This window comes from Prinia subflava, chromosome 2 (assembly GCF_021018805.1).
Source record: "Prinia subflava isolate CZ2003 ecotype Zambia chromosome 2, Cam_Psub_1.2, whole genome shotgun sequence".
Taxonomy (NCBI): domain Eukaryota; kingdom Metazoa; phylum Chordata; class Aves; order Passeriformes; family Cisticolidae; genus Prinia; species Prinia subflava.
The window spans coordinates 46,840,988-46,861,228 of record NC_086248.1 but is presented as its reverse complement, the minus strand read 5'-3'; the positions used below and the strand labels follow the sequence as shown (position 1 = coordinate 46,861,228).

Sequence of the window (20,241 nt, the reverse complement as noted above, 5' to 3'; positions counted from 1 at the left end):
ACTGAATTGGAAGATATATTTCAGACCAGCTGGATGATCAAAAAATTAAAACACAGAAATCAGCATGATGAGACATTTCTCCATTTAGCCTTGTTAGCAAAAGGAATTATCTACCCTGCCATAGTTTATTGGCTTCTGAAAAGCTGGTTTGTTAAAACAACAGTGCAGAGGCATTCACTGATATTTTCATTAAAGGTCTTGTAAGAATCCCAGTAAGATACAATTTAACATCAAAGAGGCTTTTCAAAGAGGAGATGGAGTAAGTCAAATTTTGCCCAACGAAACAAATGGTATCATATTATAGTCCAGCTATTGGGACTGTAAATTGCATAAGGTGATAATAATTTTGTTATAAAATACCAGTATTTCATAGCAATCTTATATGGACAAAATTACCTTCAGTGAATACTAAGCTTCATGATACCTTTTCATCTGGTGCCCAGGTAACAGCAGAGATAACAGTCTGTGCAGCTTTGAAGGAGATACAGAAATGTTGGCTAATGCAGAAGAGTTAAGTACTTCAGGGCACATCCTCAGGACCTGCTTTTAGGAGCAGGTCTTGGCCCTTTCAATGGAGCAAAAACCCTTTGCAGTGACACTCAAGTAAAATAGGAGCCAGCTGAGATAAAACCAGTGGTATAGTCACCACTGTTCACTGGCTTCTTAAAATTAAGTATTTTGCCCAGCTACCCCATTCTTCTGTGGAAGGGCTTCCTCCTTCAAGAATGACTAACATTTTTCTCTTTGCTCCACGGAGATTTCACTGGTTGAGTGTAGGGTGAAAACCAACCAAGCTTGGCCCTTTTATTGTCTAAGGAATAGGCGTGGTTTGACATCAGTGGTCTTCAAAGAGCTGTTCTTATGGCCTTCAGAACAGTTAGATTACAGGTCCATGAAAAGCAAATAATAGAGCTAGGCTTGCTCTGAATGGAATCTATTTGGTCAGCATCCCTGATAAAAAGTATCTTAAAATAAATGTAAATAAAAGAAAAATATTAAATTCTTAATTTTCTGTTTGTTTTTTAACATCATTAACACCACATTATTATTCCAGAGCTATCTAAAGGCATGCCAAGGCACTGGCAGCTTCAGCTCTGCCTCCCTGTATTTTCTTACAAGATTTGGGCAACAGGGCCCATCTGACCAACCACCCAGCAGGATCTCCTGCCAGTGCTGTGGCCTGTGGGAGGAGGGGGTGGCAGGGGGCAGCAGGCAGATCTTTTTCCTCTGGGATGGGGATACACGTGATAGAGTACACAATGGTGAGGAGAGCTCTGAAGCCACCCACAGCCTCTACCTTGTCTGCACACAGTGGCAGAAAGGGGCAAGAAATGCATCCTTCTCTTCCCAGACACCACCACACAGGGTGACAGGGACACTGGCATCCAGCTCCTGTTCCTGCTGACTCCTCACTACCATGAGCTAGACCTCATACACTCACTGAACAGATCACCACCATCTGCTCAGGGACAGGAATGTGACATGTTATTCAAACAATCTCCTTTGAAGAGGCTTTTTTTTTTTTTTCCTGAATGCTTTATTTTTAAATAGGCTGTTTGGTGGTGAGGACTGGAAGAGATTGGAAATACTCATCATTTCTGATTTCACAAACCTGCAGGAACTAACAGCTGGAGTTTGAGAGACAGAGCAGGAAGGCACCAAGACAGCACAACATTACAAGACATCTTTATAGCCCTTTCTCCACGTGCACTATTCTTTCCCACCAAAACCTGTTCATTGCTCTCCCAGCCAGAGGCCCCATGGAAAGCTTTCTGTGCTAGTGAGCTGGAAGATGTGCTCTGAAGCTTTTTTCTTCCCTGCAGAGAAAGCACCCTTGGCATCAGTTTGGAAAGAGGAGGAACTGACTAATGAGGCAGAAATAGCCCAGCTGCCCTTCCATGACCCACAAAGAAGAAATCCTTCCCCTTATTCAGCAGAGATCCCTTCCTGATCTGGGTGGATGAAGGACAGCCTGTTTTCCCTCAGGAAAAGGGAAAAGCTGGGCGCTGTACATCTACACTTGTATGCATTGTAAATTTTGCTAATGCAGTTGCTGCTTTGCTGCCAAACTCTGCAGCAGTCTATGCTGGCTAAAAGAATAGATCACAGATAGAAAAACATATTTTCCAATGTCAGTGGTAAAAGGTAAAAATATCTGCATGTAGTAGATGTTCACATACGTGAAACCAACAACAGCAAACCTTTGGCCTGCAGGAAGGAAAGAGCTATAGCATCAGTATAGGAAATGGGTGGCCATGGCTTGTATCCAAGCTTGGCCAGTGTCATTTTCCTCAGCTCACCACTTCAGCTGAACTGTGCTTGGGCTGGGCCTTGTCAAGAGCTGAGGAAAATAGGGACAAAGTTTATCCATTTCAAAACATGAAAAGTAAGAGGTGGTTAAAGTATGTATTTTAAATTGATTTAATTCCTATTAAACACCTTTTATGTACATACATCATATTTAAAGCCACATAAACTTGGAAAGAAGAAATTTTGTTATGGAAAATAAAGAGAAGTTGTATCTGCCTTTTCTGTGTCAACTTTTTGTCAAAACCATTTCCTTGTATTCCTTATCTCACACTACTAAAATCTAAACAGGGATGAAATACCAAGAGCTAGAGCTTGGCAGACACAAGGGCAAACACAGCCCACTCCATGAGGGTTTACCCTGCCTGGCTGCTCCTGGCTTCAGTCCAGGCTCAGCTGTGCAGGGCAGCTAAAGCAGTTGTGCCTTCACAGTCACAGAGCAACATCCCAGATTCCCATATTGAGGGACTGGCCCCTCATCTTTACTGGGACTGAAGGTTCACATCACCTCATTTGTTTCTTTCCCCTATCCAAACTACTTCAGGACAGGACAAATATCCCAAGCAGACCTCTTAGCAGAAGAAGAGGGACCAAAAATGCGTTTTCCCATCTCAATCAGGAAATGGCCCACCTCTCCTCCATCTCCTCCCCACCCCTTCCCCATCCACTCAGTTGCTTCTACCTCCCTCCCATTTAATTTCCAATTGGAAAAGTGCTGGTCACTGTATTTTCCAAAGGGGGCCACATGACATCCCTTTGGCAATGGCACAGATGAGTGTGAAGGAAAGTAATATTAGGAGCAAGGTATATGGAGGCTAAATTCTTTTAAGGTAATTTGGAGCTGAAAATGATGAAGCAAGCCTGATGGAAGGTTGCTGCCAGCTGTCCATGAACCAGGAGCCAGTGCTCCCAGGAGCCTTGCTCAGGAACTGGTGTCCGAAGGACAGGAGGTAGAAGGAGAGAGATGGCAAGGGCTTTGGAAAAGATTACAGCATGCACAGGAACTGATTTTCCAGCCCAAGAGCAACCTTAACTGATGCCAAAGGAAGAAGTAATGAAAGGGATTTGTACCGACACAAAGAGGAAGGAGATGACAAAATGATATTCTGAGTCAAACCTCAAGGAAAGCATTTAATGGAAAGAACAAAAATATATGTTGGGAGGCCAAAAGGCCAGGAAACTAAAATGGGAAGCTGAATGGACCTATCATGTCTAAATGCTCAGTACTCCCAGAGACTTTTGTAATCTTACTTACAAAGACAGGAGACATTAGTAGCTTACACAAGACCTCTACAGAGTGAATAGAACACCATTGGCTCTATAGAGTGACAAGCATACAGCTGGAATTCAGATTAGTAAAAAAAGTCAGGTTAGAAATAGCTGTGTAAATGTTGCTACAGTAAGTAAAGAAGGTGCATAGAGGAAAAGACAGTGCCCAGGATTCAGTACCAGACAGTATTACCTTTTATTGACTTGTATATGTATAGATACCTTGTCAGTATTGGTCAGTAACAATTAAAAAGTTAAGTCAGCCTGGGCTTGGTCACAGAATGACCCTCAGGTGAAGTAAGCTAGACCTGGAGACTTGACATCAAAAAGGGTGCTATTTTTATGAGCCTTTCCTTTAGGGTACCATCACAGCAGTGAGCAGAGGATGTGTTGATCCACAGGAAAAATTTTTTGGTAAATGCTGTTTTTCCTGTCTCTGTAGCCAGCAGAAGTCATGGGCACATATTTTCTCAAATGATCTTTAGGAAAAGACTTCTCTTCAATGGCAGTGTATGGCTTTGGTCAATATCTACAAGTATTTGTAAAATCAGGTAATTCCCCCTACCAAAAATTTAATTTTAATCTCAGCCAGCTACCCAGAGGCCATAACTATAAATGCAGCATTACTCATAATGGCTGTAGCCATGACAAAAGTGATCATATATACCAGACAAATTTTTCTGTTGCAAGAAAGGCTAAGGCACGGAGTGCTTTCCTATGAAACATTACAACTTTCTGTGATAGATTATCTGTGTTTCATAGCCAAGGCTTCTGCTTCCAATACTGAGCAGAAACATTAGAAGTAAAACTTTGAAAAAATAGTGGAAATAAATTTGTAATTGGACTCAATGAGCTTAAAGGTCTCTTCCAGCCTAAATGTTTCTGTGATTCTATGACTGATTCTACGACTAGCTTTGCTTTTTGTTTGTTTTCTGGGAGGCAGAGGAACTGAAAATGTTGATTTCTACTCCTAGACACGTACTTAAGCCACATGACAAGGCTAATCTCTGAGGTCTTACCCTGACAAATGAAGTCAGCTTAAATGTGACGGATTTTGAATGGGAAAAGTTGAATCAAGTCTACAAATCCATTAATATTTGCATTTTATTTCTTTTCAAATTTGGGAAAATAGTTGTTTTCCTCTCTGTATGGGATGTTTTCATGGTATGTTTAAGATCAGTGTAAAAAGGTTAGTCAAGTCCAGTGCAAAAGCCAGACCACACTCTCTCATTACCCCAAAAATAGTCTTTGTCCTTTTGTCTGAAGTCTGTTCAGCTTCTTCACCTTGGCCCCACTTCCATCCATGCACTTTAACACCAGGCTGCTATTGGAGGTCATGCTGCTCCAGGAAACGTGACACACAGTGACAAAAAAGGCAGACATGCAAGGTGTTTCTTGGTAGAAAGTCCTGCTTCTTTTGTCCCTCTTGCCACTGCCCGAATTGCAGTCCTGAAGCTTCACCTCTAAGAGAGACCAGGGCACCAGTTATAGAAGAAACCTGTGCTAATTGATCACCAAAGTTTCTGTGCAACATTTACCTTGGGTTTTTTTAGAGAATTTCAGTCTCCAGCTCACAACTTTCTGTAAATGTACTGATAAGTGGTATTAACTCATATGATCTTTTGAAGCAGGGAATTCAGCATTGGATAAACACTGACACAGCTCAGAAGCCACCACAAGTGAATAAGGACTTTTTTTCCTTTTTCAATACCTTTTCACAACCAATCACTGTTACTTTAAATGTCTTTGTCATCCTTCAGGCCTGATACAACTCAGTTTCATAAATTCCTTGCAGTAGAAACAACAATTGGACATTTGTAAGTATCATTTCAAATACAGAGTGAAAATTAATTTATTATCCTGAAGTAGTACAAATGTATGATTGGAAGCAGGATGAGCTGTAATAACTTCTGAATAAAATATTGTAACGCTCTGTAGTCCAAGTTTGTCAACTGACATTGGCTCTTTTGGAACTGGATTTTATTAAGGTAAATTAGTAGCAAGATGGAGATACATACTTCAGAATTTTGTGCCATTCTCCCATGTGAAATCAGAATATAAGTGTATCATTGAGGCTGCTTATTCCCACCAGTGCTTTCTGCAGTTTCACTGATTTCCTACCCAGCTGAGAAAACATTTTGCTGTGAGACATCTGGCTCTGGAATGCTCAGAGCTCTGAAAAGGCTGGTGCATCCTCTGAAGTAGACAGCTTTGAAGAAACTTAACATAGTTTTAAACAATTCTAATAATCTGAAAAAAATATTTAACAAAAGCTCACCAAAGACTATCTGAGGTCCTGTAACTGTTGTCATGAGCTTCTCTGGGTACGTTGCCCTGGCACATGCTGATGTAACTGAGACAGTGAATATATTATGGGCATAAAAGTACAACCCCAGCAGAAAAGTTGTGAGAAAATGCACACTGGAGCAAAGAAGGAATTGTAAAAACAGAGAGAAGTGGAAAATCAAAAGTAAAGAGAATCTGTTTTTTCCAGCTTTAAGTTTTTCTCTCATGAGTAATTCTCAGGGATGAGAGCTTCCCAGCCTTTCTGCAGTTACCCCTTCCAGCCCTGTGCATAGCTAGTTTGGCCTGACTCAAAGAGAGCACTCATATTTCCTTGAATTAAAAATTGTTATTCTGCTTGTTACTCAGAAAAAAATGAAGATTTTTTTACCAACCCTCTGCCACAGCTCCCATTAATAGAAAGGACCAACCACTGTAGCAACTCAGTATGCAGAAGCATTTGTGGTCCAGTGGAATGATGATACAGACGAACTCCAAAGTCAACAAAAAATTCACCAAACTGTCTTGTGATGGCTTTTGAAAGAATATGCAATGAAGAAAAAGGGTTGAAAAGTAGGGGTCTCCTGGAAAAGGGCACCAACATAAATTACACCACTCTGAAAGAAAGGTATGAAGCGTTGCAAGGAATTACCTTTGCCAAATGAGGTGTCCACGTATCTTAAACACTCCAGCAAAGTATACAGGTGGGGGAAATAGAATCAGATTGTTAAGGACAAGCTTAAAAGTGCAATATTCTGTGCCAAGAGTAGCAGGTAGGGACATAGATAATGTTCCACTAATGGCTGAATTTATAAGTATGTTTATAGAAAAGAGGAAATGAAAAAATTGATCTACAAGGCAACTGAGATGAGAAGTATTGAGATATTGCTCATAGAAAGTATGAAAGTCATGTCTAAAATCAGAAAGATTTTTTTTCAAATTGACAAGCCTTAACACACTGTCATCATGAATATTTTTAAAGAGCAGCTGTGTTGAATCACCAAGTCATTAGTAGTTACATTTTAAAAATATGGAAAAAGGTGAAAAGTCTAAAGAGGGCAGATGTGGCAACTACTTTCAAGGAAGACAAAAAAGAAAAGGCATAGGGAACCACAGACATATCTACTCCATTTCATTTTCAAAAAACGTACTGGAACAGCTAAATGAATAAATTATTACAAGCATATAAATGGAATCAAAGTGATGAATAGTAATACATATGGATTTTTCAGGAGCAAATTCTATCAAACCAATATCAGTATTTTCTCTGACAGGGTAGCAGATCTGGCAAAAAAAGGACAAACAATAGATGTATCCTGATATTAGATATGATTTTGACTATTTTATACAATATTTCCCTTATCAGACTAGGGAACTATACCTGAAAAGCCACATTCTGGCAGTACTTCCATGCACTGAAAACAAAAAAATGCAGCCAGCTGTATTTTGTCTATAAAAGTGGTCAAAGATAGACCCCTAGGAAAGAATAGTTAAAAAAATATTATGTTTCAAGGAGTGTCTAAGCAGGGGGTGATCTCCTTATACTTTTCTTTGTGGATTGTTTGGTTGCCTTTCTGAACCAGCATATTTTTTCTGCTATCCAAAACATACTGTGGCAACAAATACTAGGAACTCTACTTTACAGCACATTACAAACAATGTCTAGTGATTTTGAATCTGATTCTTGCTATTTAATTTGATTTTCACAAGTTCTTACTCTGGAAAAGAGAAAAAGAAGTCTATCTTCCCCTTTTCTACGGTACTTGTGATATGACAGACCTCAACTGTACGCCCTTCTCAGATACCCTCATACTATCATAAGTTTCCAAATAGGATTAGTTGATTTTCACAGAGAAACTTTTTTTGATCATTTTTCCTCAAACTTTTACAGTTGTGCTGTGCCTTCATTTTGATGGGCAATTAGACTGCTCTCAGTGCACAGAAGTACTATTAAAATGTGTACAGTTCTAAAAAAACGGATTTGTGTCGTTGTTATTTGGAATCTGAGCATAAGTCAAAAAGGGCTTGTTAGTGCAAAAGAAACAAACCCATACCAATATTGTATAAAGAGAGATGTTGCCTGAAAATCATCTGAAGTGGTCTATCCACTTACTGATGATATTAGTGATGGAGCAAAACAAGACAAAAATATGAATCCCTCGGACAAAATTGAGAAGAACTCACTAATAATGATTAGGGATTGGTCAAGTGAACAACCTGAGAGACAAGACCAGGGAAACTGGACTTGGTAATACTAATAAGCACAATCCAGGTTAGCTGAACAAAAATTTCCCCCCTGAAAGAGGGAACAGAGTAAAAAATTATTCCTGTGTCTGTTTTTGTGGCAGGCAGGACAAGAGGTAGTCCCATTGCCTAAGAGCAGGGAGGAGCCCAGGGGCACGATAGGAAAACCTTGTGGACTGCAAGGCAAATGAAGCTCTGGTGACTGAAGTGGCCTGAGGGACTCCATGAAGAAAGACCATAAAATGAGCTAGACAGATGTCTGTGGGACTGATAACACCTGGACTAGTGATGGAAGAAAAAAAACCTCTACAAATTCCTCCCATCTCTGGAATTTTCTGAATCCCTGAAAAATAATTAACTTGGAGAACACTTAATTCTTGAAAGTTCTTTTCTTTAAAACATTGCGAGATTACCTTTGCATGAAATTTGTCTGTTTCATTTATTTATTGAGGATTTGTTTTTACCTCAGCAAAGATCCCTGGAAAATTCACTGACCTAAATGAACACTTTCCATATTTTGAATAGCAAAGTCAAGTATAATCTTTAAAGAAAAGTACTTAAGAAGTTGCTTAACATTATCACTTAACGTTTTCTTTTTTAAACCTTTAATCTGTGTTACAAGATTACACCTTGCTCAACACTATTTATGGGACTTTGTGTGACTTCTAGTTTCTATACATGACAATTGGGACTGATCCAACTCTGACAGCATGACTTACAGAGCCATCAGTCTTTGGGGAGAAGGCTCAAAAGCTCATTCTCAGATTTCCAGCTCATATTTTCAGCTCATATCTGCATCTATTAATGCAAAATTTGTTTTGTTTTTTATCTGCCAAAGAGATAAAGCAGTTTAAAGATGTTTAGTAAATCTGTTCATATTTTTGTTTCTAACTTCCTCTCCCGAATATGATTTTCCCTGAGGAAATCTGGAACAGGATATGCTTTTATTTGCTTTTCACTTTTCAGGCTGCTCAGAAAATGGATAAGGTTTTGTTGTTTTGTTTTGTCTTTTTTTTTTTTCTTTTCTACAGGATTACCCACATGGTATATAATTCATTAATAAAATTTTTTAAGAAACAGAAAAGAAATTTTAAAAAATCACTTTAAAGTTCAGCAGTTTCTAAAAAGCAAGAGTAAAAAATACAACCTGGTTTAACATTTCTTTTTTTAGCACTTACACATCCTTGACTGCAGAAAATTACAGCTTCATCCAGAAAATAATATTGGTGGTTATATCATGTTTTAAACATCCAGAACGGACTAGTGTTAAAAGGAAGAAATGGGGGGGGGGAGGGGCACAAAGGGTTAATGGCCCTTCTTGGGAAAAGCACTGCTTTGGGGTTTTCCCACAGCGTTTGCCAGCAGTGACAAATCTGGAGGAAAGGGCCTTCCTGCAGGATGAGGAGAGGAGAGAATGTAGACCAGAAGGCAGGAGAGGCTTCGGAAAGGAGTCGGAGATTCTCTGTTTAAGGGGCCCGGTGAAAGGCGGTGGGACAGAGCAGAGCTGCTCGTGTGTCACCCAGCCCTATCTCGGTGCAACAATGGCACCCCGCAGCAGTGCTGTGCCCCGTACACCTGCCAGATCAACCCGCAGATAGCAAAGCTCTGCTTTTAAGCCCCTTATCTGCTTCAGCTTTCGCTTCCAAGAATTTCTAAATCTAGTCATGGTCCCCCCGGGCATGCTCTTATCTTCTGAGAAGCTGGTCGTGGGGACACATTTAACCTCCCTCTCGGGTTTATCACCCTGACGGGCATGTGTCAGTCAGGCGCTCCTCGCCTGTCTGCAGCCGCTGCTGCTGCTCTGGGTGCCATCCTCCAAGGGCTGGCTGTGCTTCCCCCCCGGGGCCCTGGGCAGCAGGGCGCTCGAGGTCAGCCAGATAAACACTGCCTACTCTCTTTTTTCCCTTTGTTTGTTTTCTTTTTTGATTGTTTTTCAGTTGGGAAGGAATGCCTCCACCTCTCTCTCCGTGGACAGCAGCTGATTTGCCTTTATCGATAGGGTTAGGTGTAAGATACACTCCTCCCCACATCTGCCCCAAACTGCAGACTGGTCCCATTTGAGATGTCTGTGCCAATGAATCCTCCATGAGATTTTCCACACTATCTTGCATGGCATGCCATTTTGCTCTGTGAGACACGCTTAGCCTGCTCCACGCCCAGGGTAGGCTTTGAGGACATACACGTGCAGGGCTTTCACCCAGGAGAGAGGAAGCTAAAGGAGGAATTACCTGCCTGTTACTGAATCGCACCCCATTACTGTGAAACTCACCCATTACACAGCACCCATGCAAAGCATGATCAGTTTTCATCAGCTATTCAGTGAACTTCATAGATGTTTGAGCAAACAGTCCTTAAAGGGAGGGATGAAGCCTATAAAACTAATACCCAAACCTTAAAAGCAGCTTGCTATAGAGTGTTTTTCCAAGTACTAAAGGAAAAAAAGGTCAGTCTCTCTGAAATAGAAGATTATATTTCTGCTTTTCATGGTTAAATTTGAAATTACTAGCTCCAAGTAAACATCTGAACTTCATCTGTGTTTGAACTGAAAAAAAATTATATGTGCATTCATTTAGGCAACAAAGAGCAAGTACATTGTACTCTTGCTAAAACTTACAGGTTTGGATTAATGTCTGAATTTGAAGTAATTAGCTTTCACTCTGCAAATAATTTCTTGAAAAAATAGAAGTATTTTTCTTTTGATTCTTTCAGGTCACTTTAGTTCTGGTGAAAGCTGCTGGATTGACAGCCCTGGAAACCAACACTGAGCTCCCAGGCAGTCTGGGCAGAGGGATGTCACATGCATAGCAACAGCATGAGTTTTCTCAAATTCCTGGTACATCTCAAAATGGATTTCAAAAATCTGGCCCCATGGGACACAGCCACACTGCCTAGGCAGATGCTGGCTTTTTGAGCCTGAAGAGAATGGTGTCCTTCAAGCAAATCACATTTTGGAGGATTTCTATGAGAAATCACATACTCACATAAATACTGCTGAGAAATTTGTCTTCTCAGGGATCAGAGAAGAAAAAGAAGCAAACACAGTTCTGAAGAATTTTTCACAAGCTCTCCAAATTCCACTTATTCAAACTAGAGACAACTTTCAGCTCAGTCCACCCACCAGTATTTCCTGTTTGGCAGAAGAGTGGAGGGAAGACAAAGTTCATTTCCCATTTGCATCACTAGTGAATAAATTATCCTGCAGCTTTTATTATTATCATATGTGTGTGCTGTATAATTCAAAGGTAGATTAATCTCTTCTGAATAAATTTAATTTAAAAAGTTGCACTGCATCAACAGCCTAATAGGAGTGGGTCGTCAAGAAGTCACACTATAAGGTATTACGTATAATTGCCAAACCTTTCTGAAGAAATGTACAGTGTCCCAGAGCAGCATTGTGCTGACAAAAGCAGAACAGGAAGGAGATTCTTTACACATCCAAATTTCTGTTGCTGTCTCAAAGGTGTAGTCACCTGCACTAGGACTAGCGCCAGTGAATTTATCCATGGGAATTGTAAACTGGTCTTTATGTCCATGAGGAACCTTGCAAGTAAGGTCAGACACTGCTGTAGAAAAGACCATATGGGGGAGTCAAAAGATCTGAAAGTGACCCTCTCTTGCCACGAGAGCAGTCAAAACATGCTCACTCTATCAAAACCCCCCTGCTCTATATCAGAAGAGATTTTCACAGTGAAGTCCAAACCCTTTTTAAATGCTTAGTACTTGAAACACTGTTCAGAGGGCAGGCAAACCCTTCCTACCCAACAGAACTTTTAAGGTCAGAGGAAAAGCTAGGCCAGAGCCAGGCTCTGTATTCTATCTCCTTCAAGTGTCCTGAAATGATATTATGATGTGAGCAGCTCTTGTAATGCCCTAAGTCCCTCACTTCAAGCCAATAAGGATGTGATTATAATAGTAATAAAACAAAATATATATCTTTCAAAATTGTATTTGTATGTATTGTGTGTGTGTACATATATGTGTATATATATGTACACACACACATAAACACATATATTTTGTTGCTGGCAAAACTAAATATACCATTTTTTTCTCATATTAAATCATATTTAAAAACAATAAATGGGAGGAAAATTTCAGTATGGTATTATTAATTTAAACTGTTCTGTTGGAAAAATTTCAAAATCAATCTTTTCAAGTACCTTTTTTTGCCAAATTAATCACCAAGTTTTAGCCAAAGAAAGATAAGTTTGGGGAAGCTTGAGTTCCTCATTTTTTTCCATTTGTTTTAACAAATATCTTATATTTTTCTAGATTACCCTTGATAGTCAAAGCACATTCTTCAGAAAGATCTGTACTCTGGCCCCATCAATGTCCACTCTTATACTAATGCTTGTAAGAAGTTGCCAGTCAGGAATAACAAGATTCTTTAGTAAGAACTGTGGAGACTGATGAAATTCTGACCTAATTAAATCAGTGCCAATGTTTTCATTAACTTCAACAGAATTAGAATTTCATCCATGACATTTCTCTCATTTCCAATGCATCAGTCCATGCTTTTATCATTGATCTCTTCTCATGTCACTCACTGTATTTTTTTTTTTTTTGCTTTTTACCTAAAATGGGTTGTGTGCCAGCAATTTCTTTAGAGTCTTGCTTGAATGCTGGAGACACTGGAACAGATGAACTTACAGGATGAGTCTTTGACTTGAAAGCAGTCCAGAATAGGAAACCTTTATTTGTTCCTGACCAGCACTCAGCATTAAGGCTGTCAGACCTCATCAGGGCTTGGTTACCACATAAGAAATCATTTAGAAATAGATTCAAATGGTTCAAATAGATGAGTAGCATAATACATAATGCACCTCACTATGCACCTCTCTATCCTATAGGCAGTAGCCATGGACAATGTGTTCAAAGAGCAGGGACTTCATCAAAGCAAGTTTATGACACATACCTACTGGGAATCTTTAATTTTTGGGGAATAATTGCAGTTCTCCAGTCCAAATCACTAATGCGTGTGGATGTACAATGCATGATGCATTAAGTTTCATTTTATCCAAATGCCCTACAAATTAAACTCTTTGCAGCATAGTATCCAACTTGTTACACAAATGGCCGGAATGTCTTTCAGTTACGTGTCTGATGTCACTAGAATTTTCCTCCGTTAAAATTGCTCTTTGATATAATTAACCACTTTGTCAGAACCAACAAGCAAAAGGAAGTAACAGTTCTAGATCAGATAATGCTTAATGCTTTACTTGCTTCCTCTTGTAATACCTTGCAACTGCCAGCTCTCGTTTTTCACTAGAAGACTACTTAATAGATTTGTTTTCCCCTGCAACATTAAGCCTCAGTGTAAAATAAGTTGCCATTACTTATGATTTCCACTCGATACCTCAGCTGTCTGCGAGCAAGGCTTTGGTGTCAGGCTGTGTGCAGAGTGAATTCCTGTGGGGACATATGGGAGAGCAAGAGATCACAAAGTATGATTTCAGAAGTCATCCATTGTTCCTTTTAAAGCAAACTAGATCAATAGGGCCAGCCATCATTTCAGACTCACCCACCTGAGGCCTGAGCAGCTCTGCAGTGAGGAGGGTGTACTTACTGCTCTGCAAGAAGACAGCTTCACGTCTGTTGAACTTTGCTGAGGTTCAGTAGAGACAAGCTCAATTAGTAGCAGTATCAGGTCATTGTACTTTGATCAAGAGCAAATCTTAACAGAAATATTTCACCGGTTTCAGTGGAATAATTTGTTCCAGTGAGGTGAAAAGGATTTGGCCCCGGAATTGCACACTAGACTTAGATTGACAGCCACTCCTGTATTTTCTTTATGCCTTAATGAAAGCTAAATGATACTTTAATGAGATCAAGACACAGCAGGTCCAGGGGGACTGGCATGTAGACAGTCAGCACAGTTTTTTCATAAGGTTACTTGCCCTCAGGTATCTAAATAACCACCACACACTGTGCAAACAGCAGTGAGTGTTGGCTCCACATGCATTTCCATACAAGATATTCTCAATTTTCAAAATCCAGAAGGGAAACACATTACTATGGCCAACAGCTATCCATCCTACAGCAACTTGATTTAAAAGGACTAGTGTAGTAACTTAATCTGAAGGGTTATTTTCGGGGGCCAGAGCATAATGCAATAGGCAAACCTAGGTTATTACATGGGAAGCTCAGGCATTTTTAGTGAAAAATGAAGAAAGGAGAGGCCTAATTGAGGCCAGAGAAGACTGTGAAAACTTGGAGTGGCACACGGAACATAAAAATCAGCTGGATTCACTACTCACACACTGACACAGGACATTTTGCTAAGGATCTCATTTGTAGCATCTCCTAACAGGTAATGTACCTGAAAACAAGACAGTGTCAGAAACAATGTCTTCAGAAGCCATCTGCCTCGGTATATTGATAATGCAGTGTAAAAAGCTGTGCTACTGCAAATGAACTGTTTCTTACCGAGCTTGTCATTGCTGTGTGCTGTGATACTGCCATGGAAAGGAGGGTTTCTTACCTCAGTTGCACATACCAGCCTTAAATGTGTTGTGAAAGCAAACCCCTTCCCTGACATGCTTCCAGGGTTCACTTTCTCACTCATACAAGTGCATTGAAAAGAAAAAATCTGTGAATCAGCAGAAAAAATAAGATCTAAAAGACCATCATCTAACTAGATTTGAAGCCAAAGATTGGTACAACATGCTGGTTCGGAGGTTAACCAATACATCTTTCCACTATAGTCTCACCTTCCCTCTATCAATCCATGCCGGCGCAAGTTCTCTCAAGTTCTCTGTCTGAAAAGACAAATATTTTCTATAAAGAGAGTGACACACCTTGCGTTATGGAAATGTCTTTATTCCCTCTGATACCTACCTTTGGTTATTAATTTCCTTCATCTTTGTATTTGGGTCACAGAATGGGTCAGGATGGAGGGGACCACAGCAGATGATCTGGTCCAACCTCCCTGCTCCAGCAGGGTCATCATCCCAGAGCACAAAACATAGGATTGTGTCCAGGCAAGTCTTGAATACCTCCAATGAGGAGGACTCTACAACATCTCTGAGCAACCTGTTCCAAAAGTCACCGGCACAGTAAAGAAGTTCTTCCTCATATTTAGGTGGAACTATTTTCTTTAGGTCTTCCATGATGTATCAGTCATAATGCTGAAAACATCTTCTGTCTTTACAGTCCTTAGAAAATATCAAGTTCACCACAACAGTTTATTTTCAATAACCCACCAGAAAGCTCTTTCTCTGCCTACTCATTTTCCCATCAGCTACCATTTCCTTTCCACTGTGCAACAGGCTTCAAACATGTAATTTGCCTCCATACAATTCTTTTTGCTTTCTGACATGACTGTGTGAAATATCTTGCTTGTACTTACAATAACACCTCTGTTTCTACAAAACCTTTTTCAGCCATTCCAGTCTAAAACAGAAATTGCTTTCTCATTTTAGCAGATTTTTTTCATCAAAGTCAAGGAAAAATTTTGACATTAAAAATGAAGTGTTTAAAAACCATTGTAAGACAGTAGAAAAAATATATCTCATATTCTCTGTGGGAAATATGTTAAAAAGAGAGAAAAAGTGAAGCAAGCCCTGCTTTTTTTTATTTTCCTTTTTTTTTTCTTTTTGTGATGGAAAAAGAATTTTAAAATTTCTGTATCCTCAGAAAAAGGAAGTAAATTTTCTGAAACTAACTTGGATACTTCAAGAAATTAACTCTTTCATTGTGTAGATTTAAAGACTTGATGATAGTCCACATCTTTTTAATAAAAACAAAAGCATCTTGTATTACCAAGCCATGGCCACACCCAACACTCCATCTATAATTGCTGTGGTGAGCAATGGGGTGATAGTCCCCATATTCTGCAAGTGCTGTTCACCTTCTCACAGCCATCAGTGGGAGAGGTCACACAACTGCACAGACCTTTCTACTCACCTGTATATTTTGTTTTTCCATCCTGAAGTACTAAAGCTCTTCTTCAGAAGATGGTGTCTATTTCCCATGCATTTAAACCATGTTTAAGGCCTCCAAAAAAACCAGTTTGTTGCATTTCATCGGATGATAGGTTAACATGAAAATTTTTTTTCATGAACATGAACATAACATGAATATTTGACTCTAACCCAACAAATATTTCTGTCTTTGCAAAGATTGATTTTGCCCAAATCCCATGCCCCTTGAGGCAGGTGCAGACAAACGAGGAACCTTGCCTCCCACTTCATCCCTTCTCTCTCCTATTCTTATCACATTGAAATAATGATGCAATCTTCCCAGCTGGGTAGCCTTTCAAATTTGTACCTTTCTTACAAATGGAGGGCAAAGGTTCTCAGAAAAACCCTCTCAACCTTTACAGAGTCAGAAATTACACTGGTGGGGTTCAGGAAATGCTGTGCAATTTCACAATGAGTCAAGGTGTCTGTGGACCAGCTCAGGGTCGTGAACTTAAGTCTTAGTTTCAATATAGAGCTCACCAACCACTTGAAACTGAGAGGATGATGTCTGGAAGTTTGGGTGCTCTATCAGCCTCACTGCTCCTTTCCACTGCTCACTCTCCAAAACTCACAGTTCATGTATCCCGTCTTCTGTGAGGAAAACAGTGACAAAATAAAAAGACTTCTATTTCATTCAGAAAATCTGAATCCCATCTAAGCTCCAGCAATGTTATTTATGGTTTATTCTGTCTCATTGTTATGCTCTGTACTAGCCAACACTGTAGCAACAGAGAGCTACAGAATCATTGGCCAATTTACAAGGTTCAGAGACTTAAAAAATGAAGTAAAATTTCCACTGATTATTCAAACACAGTCTCTCTGAAAAAGGACAAAAATTACTTGCAAGGAATTTCTATCAATAGATGGGGCCAGAAATAGACAACATTGTCTTCAGCTCTCAACTGAAACCTAGTCCAGGAGAAACCATATCCTTACAAGTCTGTAGCACTGTTTTCACTTGAACGAGTTTTAATAAGCTGAGTTAGTGTCTGAGATTGACACATGCTGAATAGCAGGAACATTTTTATGTGACCATAGCTACACACAGTTGCAGTGTGGTCAGAGATGGGCAGTGGTTTGCTATTCTGTGCCCATTGAGTATCACATTGTACAAAATTAAATCATCTGGAGTTTGCTTATGCACTCACTGTTAGCAGAGATACTGCAAAAGGACCAACCTGCTCATATTTAAGATACCGTGTCATAAGCACTGTTAATTAAATAAACAAGCACATGCTCTTTACAAGCCACAGCTGTACAGAATATTGATGTGCAGATAACAAATTTAAGTCTAGTTCAAAAATGCCAAACCCTTTTAGCCACCTTCTTTCTGTCTGTGTACTTTACTTTGATTGCATTTGCTCTGACATATTTCAACTAATCATTGTGCATGTACCTGAATGGAATACAAAGTTAAAATTACATTCAGGGATTTTTACAGGCATCACTCAAAAAGTACTGTATATTTGGTCTTAGCTAATATTTCAGAGAATTCTACATCTATCTAATTTGTTAGCACTGATATCACTGCAATATCAACATATAAAAAAAAGAAAGCACTCTAAAATTACATAGAGTTTGCAGCCACAATGGACAAGGCATATATTTCAGAGACAGATTGTATCTTTATTTAAAATATACTTATAACTGTCGTGACGCATGCTAGTAAATCAAGCTCACAAATGTGTGTGCTAAGATTTGAAACGCTTCCATGAATAAATTTATATCCTGTCCCTTTGCAGTCTAGCTGCCTTTAGGGAAAAAAAAAAAAAAAAAAACACCACCGCCCTAACTTCAGTGAGCTGAACATATATTCTTAGGATGAATTTGCTGAGGAGATAAAGGCTATGGCCTGTGCTTTGCTGTACTGAAACAAGTGGGTACATCCCACGCATTCATGGGCAGTGAACAAATGTGTGAAGCTGCCTACTGAGAACAAAAACCTGGAAAGTTTTCTTTCCGTGTGACGCCATTGTTCCCCAGTCCAATCCAGACAGAATGGGAGATCTGGGAAGAAAGGATTGATGGACATTTCAAGATGTGGACTTCTGCTTCATTGCCATGTAAAGTCATGTGCAGTTAAAGTGTTTCGCCTAGTATGTAAACTTTCACTGTGGTCAAAAGTTTCTGCATAACACATTTTAAGTTTGACCAGAATGTTTTTTGTTTCTTTTCATTTACTTCATTCTCATTAACAAGTTACAGCTACGACTGCCTCTAGGATCATGCATATTGAGAGAAATGCTGCTTAGTAGACTATCACTGCAAGAGAATCTCAAGTGCAAATTTCCTGGTGAGGGTGTGATTTTGCTAAAACCAAAGCTGGAAGTGAGTTGATTTAGTCCTGCAAGCAGAGGAAATGGCCCTCTAAGGGCTGGGGCAGGTTTGGGCATGGAACAGACTGCTGGGAGCAGCGAAAGAGCAGAATAAGAGCTGCTTATTCCTGCCAGTGCCTGAGCCCCAGGGAGCTGGCTTGGTTTGTCCCTGGCCAGCGCTCCTCCACAAGAAATAAAGCAGTGCAAAACAAGCAGAAACCCCCGAGCCTCAGCGGGGGCAGTGTCCCTCCTCCTCCCCACGGCCTCTCGCCCATGCCAGGAGAAACCTGGAGCCACGCTTGTGATGTGACAATGGCCATGACAACAGCTGGTCATTTGGGTCCCTTCAGTTCTGAGGAAGCCCTAATGCTCCAATAATACAACTCTGTAGTCACTCCTGACTTCCATGTCAAGCCAGCCCAGTTTTCCTCTGGGAATAAATAATCTGTAGCAGTTCTCACAGGCAGGCAGCCAGCCTCGGTCTCAGGAAAAGTCCAGTGTCTTTGAGCTTTTGTATCCTGTCAGGCACTAAGGTTGGTTATATTTTGTAGCAGCGGGGTGACAACAGCCAGCATAGCTCAGTTAATTAAAGGGATTTACAGAAAGACTACCCAGCGGCTGACTTTTAACAGTGCTGGGTTTTTCTGCAAGAGTGAAAGAGGTTTTTTTGAATATAGTTCTGTAAATTCAGAGAGTAATGCCCTGTCTGCAGCTAACTAGGCTCACTGTAGTAATAAGTGGTGGTATAAGATTTAGGAACTGGTTTTGTATTTTCTTACATTAACTAAACTTCTTGAGTCAGATACTATAAAGGACAGATGTAGTCCTGGCAGCCACTGCCAGAGTTCTTGGGATTGTATGCAGGGATCCGCATTTCCAATGTGGGCTTAAAGATGAAGCTGCATAACCTCAGTTTCCAGACATGAGCATACACAAGAGGCACTTGAGTAACCTGAAAAGTGTCTCCCTTTGTATTTTTCAAGACAAAACACCCCTGAGCCACTAGTCACCTAGGGAAGTTGCATATTTCAGACCTTCAGGTGAACTGTTCAGCAAATGCCCAAGGAGTAAGGACAGTGTAAACAACTGGCTTAGACAAATAAGCATTAAGGAAAATCTCTTAATGAGGCATCATCGTTCACTTTAAATTCTAGAATGGTAAAGCATTTAGAAATTCAGCATCACAACTCAGTGAGACCCACAGTGAATCATGTCTGACAAGTTTTATTTCTCTTTTCACAGTTTTTCCATGCAGATCTTCATTTTCTCCACTGTATTTGTTACCTTGAATGGTTTATTTTGGGCCCAATACCTGACACTATAGAGGAGACATCTCTGCTTCATTGTCTTGCTGTGCTCTCTAGTTCAAAGGATAATGTATTTATTTCTAGGTTTTTTGAAAACATTGCATTTAATGAGTAAGCTCATTTTCCCCGAGTCACATGTCACATTTTCCCTATGATCATAGAAGCATAAAACTTGCTTTCTATGATCATTCATGCTCATAAAATTCAGCCACAAAATGCTTGAACGCAGCAAATACTAAATGAGTGGAGAAAAAGGCCCTACAAACTCTCATTTACTTGCAAACATATATTGGCAGATACGCTTTGCGTTACGACTGTCATGATAGTAATGAATATAAATTACTAGAATTGAACACATTTTAATTGAATTTCCTTTTGACTATAAATATGCCTTGTATATTATACTTTCATGAACCTGTAAAATGAGAGTTTTTGTGAGCACAAAATTCTTCTGCATGTCTTGCAAAGCTGAAAGAGAACATTAACACGTATGGTAATCATAGAATGGATTGTGTTGGAAGGAACATTAAAGATCACCCGTTCCAATGCCCCTTG

At 39.8% G+C, this 20,241-nt stretch overlaps 1 long non-coding RNA gene across 1 annotated transcript in view; it reads right to left on the bottom strand.

Moving 5' to 3' along the window:
• Nucleotides 1-20,241, bottom strand: part of LOC134546752 (uncharacterized) — a 100,160-nt gene that overhangs the window by 9,144 nt on the left and 70,775 nt on the right. The gene's annotated exons all lie outside the window — the stretch shown is intronic.